Source organism: Ranitomeya imitator, chromosome 10 (genome assembly GCF_032444005.1).
Source record: "Ranitomeya imitator isolate aRanImi1 chromosome 10, aRanImi1.pri, whole genome shotgun sequence".
Lineage (NCBI taxonomy): Eukaryota > Metazoa > Chordata > Amphibia > Anura > Dendrobatidae > Ranitomeya > Ranitomeya imitator.
In genome coordinates, this window is record NC_091291.1 from 28134059 (window position 1) to 28147631 (window position 13573).

General features: G+C 39.3%; 1 protein-coding gene across 6 annotated transcripts in view; it reads right to left on the reverse strand.

The window, feature by feature from the left end:
• Positions 1-3996: 3996 nt before the first annotated feature.
• The window catches only part of SYT3 (synaptotagmin 3), a 221737-nt gene continuing 212160 nt past the window's right edge, over positions 3997-13573 (reverse strand). For all 6 annotated transcript variants that reach the window (XM_069742650.1, XM_069742652.1, XM_069742651.1 and 3 more), the window contains one exon: positions 3997-6319. The gene's annotated coding sequence lies outside the window, so the exon portion shown is untranslated. The remainder of the gene's footprint in view (positions 6320-13573) is intronic.

Here is a 13573-nt window from a genome sequence, read left to right on the forward strand (position 1 = left end):
GGGGGAAATAAGTGTTTTTAGAGGGGGAACGATTGGAAGCGTTAATTCAGTTGGAATTAAATTTTTGGCCCAAATTGAAATAAATTTCTAGAAATTGGCTCATCTTGAGCCTCTAGCTGTGTACTCCTGTGAGTCTCACAGGGCACAGTGCTTTCTTTTGTCGGCGATTCTGTGAAGTAACAGAGTTTGCTTATACCGCCCTATAGTGCCCGGAATGTGAACGCACCAATAACTTCATCTATTTACTCGGCGCGTTCCACTAGCCTTAACAGACATATCCTGTAGTTCTTGACCCAGTTTGCACACACTGCAGGAGGGATTTTGGCCCCCTCCTCCATACAGATCTTCTCCAGATCTTTCAGGTTTTGGGACTGTCGCTTGCAGCACTAAGTTTCAGCTCCCTCCAAAGATTTTCTATTGGGTTCAGGTCTGAAAACGGGCTAGACCACCCCACAACCTTGAAATGCTTCTTACGGAGCCACTTAGTTGCCCTGGCGGTGTGTTTCGGCTCATTGTCATGCCTTACTGAGGGAAGGAGGTTGTTGCCAAAAATTTTGAGATGCATAACCCCATCCTTCCTCCCTTTAATACAATGAAGTAATTATGCTCCCTTTGCAGAAAAGCACCCCCAAAGTATGATGCTTCCCCCACCATGCTTCATGGCTGGGACGGTGTTCTTTGGGTTGTAACCCTCTTTTTCCAAACACAGTGAGTGGAGTGGATGCCAAAAAGTTCTATTTTGGTTTCATCTGACCACATGACCTTGTCCCATGCCTCCTCAGGATCATCCAGATGGTCATTGGTGAACTTCAAATGGATCTGGACATGTGCTGGTGTGAGCATGGTGACCTTGTGTGCCTTGCAGGACTTTAATCCATGATTGCTTAGTGCATTACTAACGGTAATGTTTAAGACAGTGGTCCCAGCTCTCTTCAGATCATTGACCAGGTTCCCCGTGTAGTTCTGGACTAATTCCTGACCTTTCTCTGAATCATATTTACCTCCTGTGGAGAGATTTTGCATGGAGCCCCAGAATGAGGAAAATTGTCAGTCATCTTGTGTTTCTTCCATTTTCTAATAATTGCACCAACAGTAGTTGCCTTCTCACCAAGCTGCTTGCCTATTGTTCTGCAGCCCATCCCAGGATTGTGCAGGTCTACAATTTTGTCCCTGGTCTCCTTAGACAGCTCTTTGGTCCTGGCCATGGTGGAGAGGTTGGAGTGTGATTGAGTATGTGGAGAGGTGTCTTTGATATAGGTAATGAGTTCACACAGGTGCAATTATTTTAGGTAATGAGTGTAGAGTAGGAGGCTTCTTAACGATAAACTAACAGGTCTGCGAGAGGCAGAATTCTCTCTGGTTGGTAGATGATCAAATACTTATTTCATGCAATAAAATAAAATATAATTATGTAAAAATTATACAATGTGATTTTCTGGATTTTCTTTTTAGATTTTGTCTCTCACAGATGAAGTGTACCTACGATAAAAATTACTGACCTCCCCATGAAGTCTGGAATTGGCTTGAAACGCGTTGACAAAAGAAAATTTAAATTAAAAATCCTTTATTATACTTCCATTTGGATCTTGATTGCCTACCAGCAGCGCAGATAAACCACATTTGGCTCCTTTTTTTTTTAATCAAACACATACATGTACAGTATTTTCTAACCAGAAAAGCAAAAAATAAGGGTAATATAAAGAGCAAAACATTAATATAAGAAAGAGCAGCAAAACGAAACAAAATCCTACACGGAAACCTTCGGCAGACGGCAAGAGATCTGTACCCGAGGGATGTATTTTCCTAACTCCAAACATAAAGGTAAAACATTACTTTTAATGTCCTTCAATGGCCAAGTAACTCATAAAATATGAAATAAACAGAAATGTTTACTTAGGGCTTACTTGAATGAGCTTGAAAAGTGTTAAAAAATAAAAAGTACCTGAATGTAAAATGTTTACTAAATTTACTGTAATAAGTTGGAGTAGAGTTGAATTCTACAAAAAAATTGAAATGGCCAAAATGCTAATTTTTAGTTATTTACTATAGTGCATATTCAGCATTTTTTGGAACTGTTAATCAAAAAAGTAAAAAACCTTTATACTCGTATTACTGTTCACCTCTCCGACCTCTCCATAACTTGACGCCACCAGTCTGATCCTCGAGGCATCTTCTGATCCTCTGCCGCTCACGCTGGAATCTTCAGGCATCTGAAGCTGTGTTGGAACCTCTGACTTTCAGGGGGTCAAGAGGTTTTTGCACATGGACATAGGAAGATAACAGCTCATATCCTAAAGCCGTGACCTCCCAAGCGCTTGTGTCGAATTTTCCGGGTCTCATAAAAGTCAGAAGTCCAATGCAGCCTGAGAGTCCTGGAGAATTCAACGCGAACTGTGGAGGATCAAAATACGACAAGGACCGTACAAGTGGTGGTGAGTAGCACAAAGTCTAAGAACAACACTGCAGTCACAAAATCCAAAAATTATAAATACTTTATTCAATACAAAAGAACATCAAATAAATTCTACCAGACAGACAGAAACAGTAGGGCTAAAAGATGACACTAGATGCCATCAGCATAAAGACAAGCCCGAAGACAGGTGTAACCCTGGGGAGAGGTAATGGCTTATCACAAAATCCTCAAATACTAAGGTGCACAGTGCATGAATAGTTAATGGTTAGTACCAACATGTATGGCCTACGACAGCCAAGTAAAAATCAATCAGGACTGTAGTGTCAGCAGCTTAAGTATCAACAGCGGTGCATGGCTGTACATTACCATAGTCGATGTCAAGGACCACAGGGATACCCGTCCACCCCGACGCGCGTTTCGGTGCCGTATCTTCCTCAAGTGGTGGTGAGTAGCGGAGGGGACAGAGAGATGAGCTGTGAGGTGAGTATAAGGATTTTTTTTATTTCTTTACATATTACATTTATTATTCTTTGTGGTCTGGGAAGACCCCATAGCTTAATAAAGGATATTAACTGTGCGCTGAATAACTTCTGCGCAAATAACCATAGCTAGAGACTAAATCAGTCCAAAGGCAGAGACCAAACCGGTCTGACTCTGCCCCCCGGATAGCTTCTCCTAGCACAGCTCTAGGTCATTTACAAATCACTCCCTAAGTAAATACATAGGAGAGACCTGTCAATCACCTAGCAGCATCAGGAAAAGCTAGCAGTGGGTGGAGCTCTAGCAGTGGGCGGCGCTGGACCTTTTCCATTGGTTCCCTGTAAGCTCTTTTAAGTGTATTTTTTTCTGAAACACTGGAGTTTTTCAGACAGGGTTATACCTGGCTGCAATTGTTCAGCCAGGCTGTGAATCATGCTGCCCACTGTTTGGGCAGCATAAATCAATAGACAGGTTTCCTTTAAAGGGAATAAGCTGGCATGAGAGCTCACTGTCTGTGAGTGTTATAGTACCCAGCACCCCCTCTGAGGTGAGAACACTTACAGGGGCAGCGCTAGTCTTTGCATGCTGACTATACTTATTAGAATGCACACTGACAGTGCGCTCTCCCACTTGCTTGTCACTTCTAATCAGAGTTGGCAAGGAAGCGCACTGTCACTATGCACATTGCACAGTGACAAGAATCTACTGAGCATCCATCAGAATTGACTAACAATGCTTGACCAGTAAAGCAGGAACTAGCCTAGCCCCTAAAAAGGGAGTCACTGACGACGACGATTGGTTTCAAAGAAGAGGCAGAGACTCTGCCCCTGTTGACGCTTCGTTTGAGTATCCCAGCTTGTACTGGGATTCTCAAACAAAGCGTCATCAAATAGGAAGTAGTAAAAAAAAAAATAATAATAGAATGGTTGTGAATTTTTAATTCAAGTATATTACAAATTAAATTTGATTTTAGCATTAAAAAGGGAGGTATTTAGGATGAAAATTAATTTGTGTTTCAGACCACCCCCGTAAGCTGAAATTTAGAATACCACATAACCCAAATGAACTGGACATCGGACATACAATAAACACGATACACTGAATTTCACATCTTCATTTTATTCCTTTTTTTGTATTTTTTATATTGTTTGGTATGGCTTTACAGTCAACGACTGCTCAGAAATGAACATTTTCTCACACACTATAAACAAACAAATGTTTTTTTGTGTTTTTTTTTTCCAACAAAGTACACACGTGCATTTGGTTTAGATTTTTCATGGTTCAATTTTGTATGAGTCAGCTTTATTTTATTCTATTTTGCTAATTTTAACCCCTCTTATTAATTCAAATAAATTGGGTAATCACACCCCCGAGTAGCAGTTCTGTTCCTCTTGCAATTCATTTTTTAATTTTTTTTTTAGAGCATGCTATGAAATCCATGCAATCCTTATTGAATCCAATTAATGTAGAGAAATTTTTGAGGAAAAGTGCTGGCACTGAAAGAAAGGTGTCTGAAGAGGAACATATTGTGTAAGTCAAGCTCTTTTGTACCCCATTTTGCAAGAAACCAAAACGGAAAGCCCATCTCTATAAGACTAAACCTCATACAAAGAATCTCATCATGAAATTCAAAATTTCACATTTTGTATTTTTGCTCGTATCAAGATGATATGACATGTACACGTGACCCTTCAAATTTCCCCCTTTCATCCTTAACACTTAGGTTTTCACACCTCTATCTTTAAAGTGAATTTCAACCTTTTGTTATCATCCTATGCTTAAAAAGAATTTCGGAATGCAATTTTTCAACTATTTTGGTAAAAAAAAGACCCCAAAAACAATATTAAAAGTTGGATATTCGCTTTAAATATCTTTCGAATACATAAACGTACAGGAAAAAAAATAACCATTTTGAAGTAGATCCATGGGTTAAGGTCACTCGAAATCCAAACATCTGGTCAAGTGGTCAACATGTAAGAAATAATGAAGACAGCAAGATGATTTTAATCGACAGGCGGATATTGCACATACTCCGATAAGCAATGGCAACGTTAAGACATTATCAAGAAATATACTTTTGTAGGACTGAAGATGTATTGAAACAAGAACAGAGTCAGGTGCAGAATTAATATACATTGGTCACCATTACACACACGGATGGATGGATTTACCATATCCAATTTTGTTTCTCGTGGTTCTTGAATGACCATGTGTACTCTTCATCATTTTAAGAATACATATAGATATATGTTTGGGAATATATATCTCTTCATATTTTAGTAGTATAGTTAGAATAATATCTGTTTCTTAAAAAAAAATATCAATAATACATTTATCTTCAAAGCCATTAGGCACAATGTTGATTAGTAGGCCACAATGTTTAGGAGAAGATCTAGTGGCATTTAGCTGGCATTCATTTTAGTAAAAGAATAAGGTTTTTTTGATCAATTCTATAGGTCAGTAATACCACATCTTCTATACAAACCGTAATCGTGCACTGGACAACAATCATCAAAACCCTTGGATCCATGTCAGGGCTGGAAGACGAACCCTTCAGACAATCGCGATCATGGTCAAACGTAGGACAGCTAACCATATTCTGAAGTCTCGCTCATCATAATACCAATGGTAAACTTACACGGATGGAAAAACCATCAAATACCACTCAATTTGGCATTATCAGCCTCACACACACAGAATTTACATTATTACATAAATCAATAGAAAGACAGTCGACAGAAAAGTGCTTACATCTCATGGCAAGAGTCTACAAAGTTCTCTTGGGAGTCCATGGTCCAACAACTGTTTTACCAAAACAACCGGTCTCACGATGGTAAATTAAAAGTGTGGTACACAACGATCGTCATGAAGTTTATTTTGTGTGGAATTTTTTTAACTTTTCAACAACTTTTTCTACGTGATCAGTGGCGTTCTCGTGGAGACACTAAAAAAAACAAGACAAGCATTTGTTACCGAGCTATGAAATGACTTGAAAGACCATAGCGGCAATTGCTTTGGCAGTCAAGCACTATGTCCTCCAACCCAGGGAGCAAAATGACGCTGAGAGTAGAGACTTTTCCTTTACATGCAGATCACTCGGACATAATGTTACTTTGTTGTAAAGATTTAGTGCTGTACTGTTCGTCTCTTCTTTATCACCCATGCTCTGTTTAGTGCATTGCTGGAGTTTGAAATGAGGAGTGGCAAGTCAGGCAACATCCATTAACCCAATCCATGGTGGAAAGGCCTGTAAGAGTTCACCATGGCTCGTTTAGGTTTCATCCAAAATGTGCATGATTACTCTATGGCTTTAAATAAATCTACATTTGTTCACAGCCTTGTTTTCCTTTTTGTCATTCATGGATGCCCTCCTCAATAAAAAGGTGAGATGAAGAGGAAACAGAGCAAGGCCCGAAGCTCAAATACCTGGAAAGCAAGACAACATTGGTAAGAATTGCACACATTATACAGTTTCGTATCAATGAGCAAAGGGCTTATTAACCCAAATTTTTGGTAGTACATAAAATTATGTCAACCAATTATTATATTTATGCATTTATTATACAATGTATGTGCTACCAATTTGGTCCCATTTTTACATCTGAGACACAACCTATTTCTGGCTTTAAGATAATAGTCTTCGGCCCCTCTTCCCACACCATTTTATCTACAGTATATAGGAGACTAGTTTCCTTGAGAGAGATTTATACCCTTTTAAGCAGTGTTGCTGTTTTTCTGGAGTTTTATATAGTGTAGAAGACTATTTGACATGTTAAGAAGAACAAACAAATCAATTTGGCAACAAATCAAGCCAGACGTGTCACTCAAAGCAAGGATCACCAAGCTTCATACGACACATCACACGAAGAGAGCACTCACTGAAGAAGGACACCATGGTTGGAAAAATAGAAGGAACAAGGCAAAAAGGAAGACCAGCAACCTGACGGCTAAATAATATTAACATATATCAAATATCAATACCAAGGATGGCACGTGGACATCTGAGACACAACCTATTTCTGGCTCTAAGATAATTGTCTTCAGATTCTCTTCCTGCACCATTTTATCTATAGAGGAGACCAGTTTCCTTGGGAGAGATTTGTACCCTTTTAGGCAGTGCTGCTGTTTTTCTGGAGTTTTATATAGTGCAGAAGATTATTAGACACGTCAAGAAGAACAAACAAATCAATTTGGCAACAAATCAAGCCATACTTGTTACTCGAAGCAAGGATCACCAAGCTACGACTTCATACGACACATCACACGAAAAGAGCAATCACTGGAGAAGGACATCATGGTCGGAAAAATAGAAGGAACAAAGCAAAAAGGAAGACCAGCAACCCAATGGCTAAATAATATCAAGATATATCAAATATCAATACGATGGACGGTAAGAAGAGCAAAAAAAATCAATTTTGGAACAAATCAAGCCAGACATTTCACTGGAAGCACGGATGACCAAGCTACGACTTGCCTACTTTGGACACATGCAAAGAGAGCAATCACTGGAGAAGGACACCATGGTCGGAAAAATAGAAGGAACAAGGCAAAAAGGAAGACCAGCAACCCAATGGCTAAATAATGTCAAGATATATCAAATATCAATACGATGGACGGCAAGAAGAGCAAAAAAAAAATCAATTTTGGAACAAATCAAGCCAGACATTTCACTGGAAGCAAGGATCACCAAGCTACGACTTGCCTACTTTGGACACATGCGAAGAGAGCAATCACTGGAGAGGGACACCATGGTCGGAAGAATAGAAGGAACAAGGCTCAGAGGAAGACCACCAACCTGAAGGCTTGAGGCTATCAAGATAATTGCAGACCCTGGTGGATCTACCTAGACTTGCAAACGATCGATCTTCCTACATATTGTTCATCCATCAAGTCACCAAGTTTCGAGACCAAGCCTATGCCCAAATAAATAAATAAATATATAGACTAAGCCCCTACTCTGCTAGTAAAATATTACTTGTAATCTCTGCAAGGTAAATAAAAGACTGTTTGTTTCCAGAGCTGCAGAAACCCCTGTAGACTGATGAACATGGTATACATGCAAAATTAATTTTATGCAATCTAGTAACAGAAAAAAAACTGCAGCATTGCACTTTCCAACATAATCCTCCTTTGTTAAAATTCCTCCTTTTCAGCTATTTTTTATTGTGTTTGCTTCATAAATGCAAAATTAAGCATTTTTTCAAATAGTCATTATTACAAGATGTCCTACCATTTTGCTGCTGCAGAGTATGTAAGTTCTATAGCTGATTTCTTTTGCAAAACTGTTACAAATCCCCAGACGTCTTGCTCCTGACCGGTTTCTCTGCTCCATCCTTCCCTTCTTTTAGTGTTATAGATAGCAGGAGGAAAGGGAAGGAGGTTGTACACAAATTTCCAGTGGACAGGGGAAAATGTATCTCAGGGAGGGCAGAGAAAACAGGCCATAGACAATGCAGAAAGTGCATGAAAAGGGGATAACTACAGTACTGGAGCTGTGAAAGCAAGTAAAAACAGTACACCCCGGATACACACAGACCTCACATCCAGCCTATTTTACTGAGAGCGATACTCCTAATCTGAAATTGGATCATACTACAAATGGTATTATAGGAGGTCTGAGAAACAATGACGGGATGAAGATTGCAGACGGCAACTAAGTGCAATTAAAGGTAACTACTAACATCTAACAAAAAAACAATGTCAAACCTATCCACAGCCTTTAATGAATTCAGGTGTGGGTGATCACACAGTCTACACAAGCAACAGTGAAAGACTAATATCTATGGTCAACAGTGATTATTTTGTGCAGCAGAGTCTCAAGTGGACTCTTGATGGAATATTGAATGGCTGCAGAGGTCAAGCTTCAAAACAACGCCATGTGACCGCTGTCACACACTATCTGTAATGTTTATTTAGTGTTAAGTTGTGATGCCCTTTCGCTATACAGTTTAACTACAAAACGGCTGCTGAATTCCTTGCCTCTGCTTTTATACAGGCTTTGATAGTTTCAACTGATTGGCCATGTTATATCATGCCCGATAAAAGCAAACCGTCTATCCTTACCGCTCCCAAGGTTATGTGACCCTTCTCTGGCAATCTTTAGCAACGTGTAAAATGATGGCAGGTATTTTTTGGCGGTGATCCACGCGAATCTAATCAATTCGCCTGTCCCTGATATTTTCCCGTTACACCGTTTCTAGGGGAAATATTAATGTGGCATGTGAAGGAGAATCTCATGATTTTATTTGTCATATATATACAGAATCTGACAGAAAAGAAAAAAAAAAACGTATATGCCTCCAAGTGAAATTGGAGGCGCACGGGAATGTTCCAGACTGCTATTGGCGTGGTGTCTCGGCACAGCAGAAAATCTTTTTTTTTTTTTTCCCCTGTGATCCAGGGCTGTATCATTTTTATTACATAATGTAACGTAATTCGTCTGTATGTAAGCTTTACAGGCATTTCGCGCTATGGTTACCATGGCAACCCGAGCCGGTTCATCATCAATGGGATAAATGCAAAGTATTTGTGACTTGCCTTCCACAGATAAATGTCTGTTGTGATTCGGAGCATTCATCTTCATATATTTCATTCGGAGGCTAAGGGATTATTCTTTATCGCGAGGTTAGTCAAATGTTGCATCACACAGATTTTGCTCTTATAAATCTTGATTAAGAAGATTTGCATTAAGGATCCTCTGAGAAAGCTCAGGTTCACGTCGGCTCATTGGAAATGAAAATGTAGCTTTTGGACGCTTATGAAAAAAATTAAAGTATTTTTTTTTGGGAGCTCAGTTTCAGTGCTGCTTGTTTGTCACCACCAGGTAAATAGAAAACCGTAGAGGATTGCCAAAAAGATTTCATTTTTCAAAGTAAATTGATCCCCATGACTTTGGGGTGAATTTTCAAGTTTTTGCCTGGATTTAAAAGGGTTCTCCTCCTTGGGCAAAACATTTTTTGTTCAAAGGTTTTTTTTTAAATGATTGTCGAAACTCCCTATAGTGGTAAGTAAAGTGTGTGGGAACCTAATGATAAGTTTGTGAAAACTGCTGGTGAAACCCCCTATAGTGGTAACGTAAAGTGCGTGGGAACCCAATGATAAGTTTGCGAAAACTGCTGGTGAAACCCCCTATAGTGGTAACGTAAAGTGCGTGGGAACCTAATGATAAGTTGGCGAAAAATTGCTGGTGAAACTCCCTATAGTGGTAAGTAAAGTGTGTGGGAACCTAATGATAAGTTGGCGAAAAACTGCTGGTGAAACCCCCTATAGTGGTAACGTAAAGTGCGTGGGAACCCAATGATAAGTTTGTGAAAACTGCTGGTGAAACCCCCTATAGTGGTAACGTAAAGTGCGTGGGAACCCAATGATAAGTTGGCGAAAACTGCTGGTGAAACCCCCTATAGTGGTAAGTAAAGTGTGTGGGAACCTAATGATAAGTTGGTGAAAACTGCTGGTGAAACCCCCTATAGTGGTAACGTAAAGTGCGTGGAAACCCAATGATAAGTTTGTGAAAACTGCTGGTGAAACCCCCTATAGTGGTAACGTAAAGTGCGTGGGAACCCAATGATAAGTTGGCGAAAACTGCTGGTGAAACCCCCTATAGTGGTAAGTAAAGTGTGTGGGAACCTAATGATAAGTTGGCGAAAACTGCTGGTGAAACCCCCTATAGTGGTAACGTAAAGTGCGTGGGAACCCAATGATAAGTTGGCGAAAACTGCTGGTGAAACCCCCTATAGTGGTAAGTAAAGTGTGTGGGAACCTAATGATAAGTTGGCGAAAAACTGCTGGTGAAACCCCCTATAGTGGTAAGTAAAGTGTGTGGGAACCTAATGATAAGTTGGCGAAAACTGCTGGTGAAACCCCCTATAGTGGTAACGTAAAGTGCGTGGGAACCCAATGATAAGTTTGTGAAAACTGCTGGTGAAACCCCCTATAGTGGTAACGTAAAGTGCGTGGGAACCCAATGATAAGTTGGCGAAAAACTGCTGGCGAAACCCCCTATAGTGGTAACGTAAAGTGCGTGGGAACCTAATGATAAGTTGGCGAAAAACTGCTGGTGAAACCCCCTATAGTGGTACGTAAAGTGTGTGGGAACCTAATGATAAGTTTGCGAAAAACTGCTGGTGAAACCCCCTATAGTGGTACGTAAAGTGCGTGGGAACCTAATGATAAGTTGGCGAAAACTGCTGGTGAAACCCCCTATAGTGGTAAGTAAAGTGTGTGGGAACCTAATGATAAGTTAGCGAAAACTGCTGGCGAAACCCCCTATAGTGGTAAGTAAAGTGTGTGGGAACCTAACGATAAGTTGGCGAAAAACTGCTGGCGAAACCCCCTATAGTGGTAACGTAAAGTGCGTGAGAACCTAATGATAAGTTTGTGAAACCCCCTTTAGAGGACAAACGGTGCAAAATTTTTAATGGACCAAATTGCAAAAAAAATTTTTTTAGCCCCAACAATTAATTTAAAAAATAAACACTAATTAATATTAATAGAAAAACAAAACATAAAAACAATAAGTAATATAATTAAAACAAATGTACTATTATTACTACTACTACTACTAATAATAATAATAAATACAAATTACCAATTAAAAATTGTCCATAAAGAGACATGTTTTAATTAAAAATCCCATAAGGGTATTAAAAATGTGCTTTCAACAATATACAACCATTTCAAAATCCAGAGCAAATTGATTTGAGCAGAACAAAATTTGCAGCAAATTTTGCCAAAAAATTCAGATTGGCCTGAAACTGAATTTTTTGTGCAATTTGCTTTGTCTGAATCCAGCAACATGGTGGCAGGTCACAATTTTATTGGATTATTAAGGGCCAGGAAGGTTTCAAAACAATAAAATATTATATTGGTCCTCACCTGTCCCACTGGTCGGTCCCACTATATCCTCGTTATTCTTTTCGTCTTGTCTTCACTAGGCTGCATTTCGCATTTTTGATTGCACCTTCCGGCCATCTTTAGCATTTTTCAGAGCCCACCATCGTTATGAACTCACGGAGCCTCGTTAGTGCCCTAATACCAAAGGTCGTCAGTGTTGAAAGGGGCCAAAAATGGCGGGATGCCAAGTTATGCTGAAGACCGCCCAGTGAAGATAGGACTGGAGCCGTGATGCCCAGAACAAATAAAAGTCGGGCGAGTACAATTTTTTAAAATTTTTACCTCTGTTTATTTTGCTCTGTGGTCTCTAAAGACCCTTGAGACTAATAATGCACATTTAATCGAATTTCCTTGACAAAAATTGAGTGAATCTGCCAATTGAAGTTTTTTCCAGATACACTCATTTCTACCGTATGTGTCATTAATAAACTGCATGCTCATCTCATACAGATTTCAATATAAATTATCCTCCGGAGCTGAATTCATAATTCTGCAATCCTCAGAGATTAAATCTTTCAACATCTGCAGGAAGCTTGCTTTATCTTTACACCAGGCTCTGAAAAGTAATCTAATCTTGAGAAAACTGAATGCCCCCCGATCCCTCCCCATGTATTACTGGAGATAAGCTAAGCTGCTAAGGACTAGTTTGCAGTTATAAGAAATATATAATTTTATGCGGGAAAAAAAATTGTCAAGAATTTCAGAGAAATGTGCAGAAAAAAGCCTATTTTTGACAAAAAAAGGGAACGCGACGCATTTCCATCCTCCGCGAAGGATGAAAGACATATGTAACTTTGATAACTTGTGTAATTGTTGTCAAGCAAATTATTCGCTTTGTTCTCAATATACTCAAAAATAAAAGTCACTGATGAAAATCCACGAACAAAACATCAATTATGGAAGCAAGATCAAAACCACAACCAAATCCAGAGGAGCAAAACATGTAAAAGTGAAGGCTAAGAAGCCGTCATTGAAGCCAAGAACACCAGGAAAAGAACCAGGGTCTGATCGGCAGGATAAAAACACTGTCAGGCGCCTTAAAAATGAGGTTCTTAGGGCCACCAAATGCCCAAAATTGGATACAAAACATCCATATAGTGTATAAGCCATAATTTTAAACTTTCACAAAACGTCCAGGAGGTTCTTGGAAGAACGGGAAACCAGTTTGAAGACTTGGTAGATCTTCCGATCAAGTCAAAACCTCAAAAAAAAAAAATCTCAAGGAAAATAGCACTTCCAGAAGGTTCCTTGAGGTTTACTTGAGCCTGTTATTAGACCGAACCCTGGCATAAAATCAAATGTTCAGGTGATGTGGAAACAGTACATGGTCTTCAAAAGGGGGTACAACAATGAATGACTCCTGCTGGAGAGGCAGATAGAAAAGTTGAGAATTCTGATCTAATCAGAAGGTCATGGTCTGCATTGCCAAATGGCAAAATTTCTCTGAAATTTTTGATCTTTTGACAATTTTTTTTAAATCTTTTCCACATATAAAAAGTATACACTGTACTATATATATATAGATAGCAGAGGATCATTCATTATAGGTTATGTTACAGCTCACCTTCACGTCCTCCTGTACAATGAGAGATAACACCTCTATATACAGTAGATAACAAATGATCCTCCAGTCACAATAGGTGATATCATAGCTCACCTCCTCCTCCTGTACAATGACTGATAACACCTCTATATACAGTAGATAACAAATGATCCTCCAGTCACAATAGGTGATATCACAGCTCACCTCCTCCTCCTGTACAATGACTGATAACACCTCTATATACA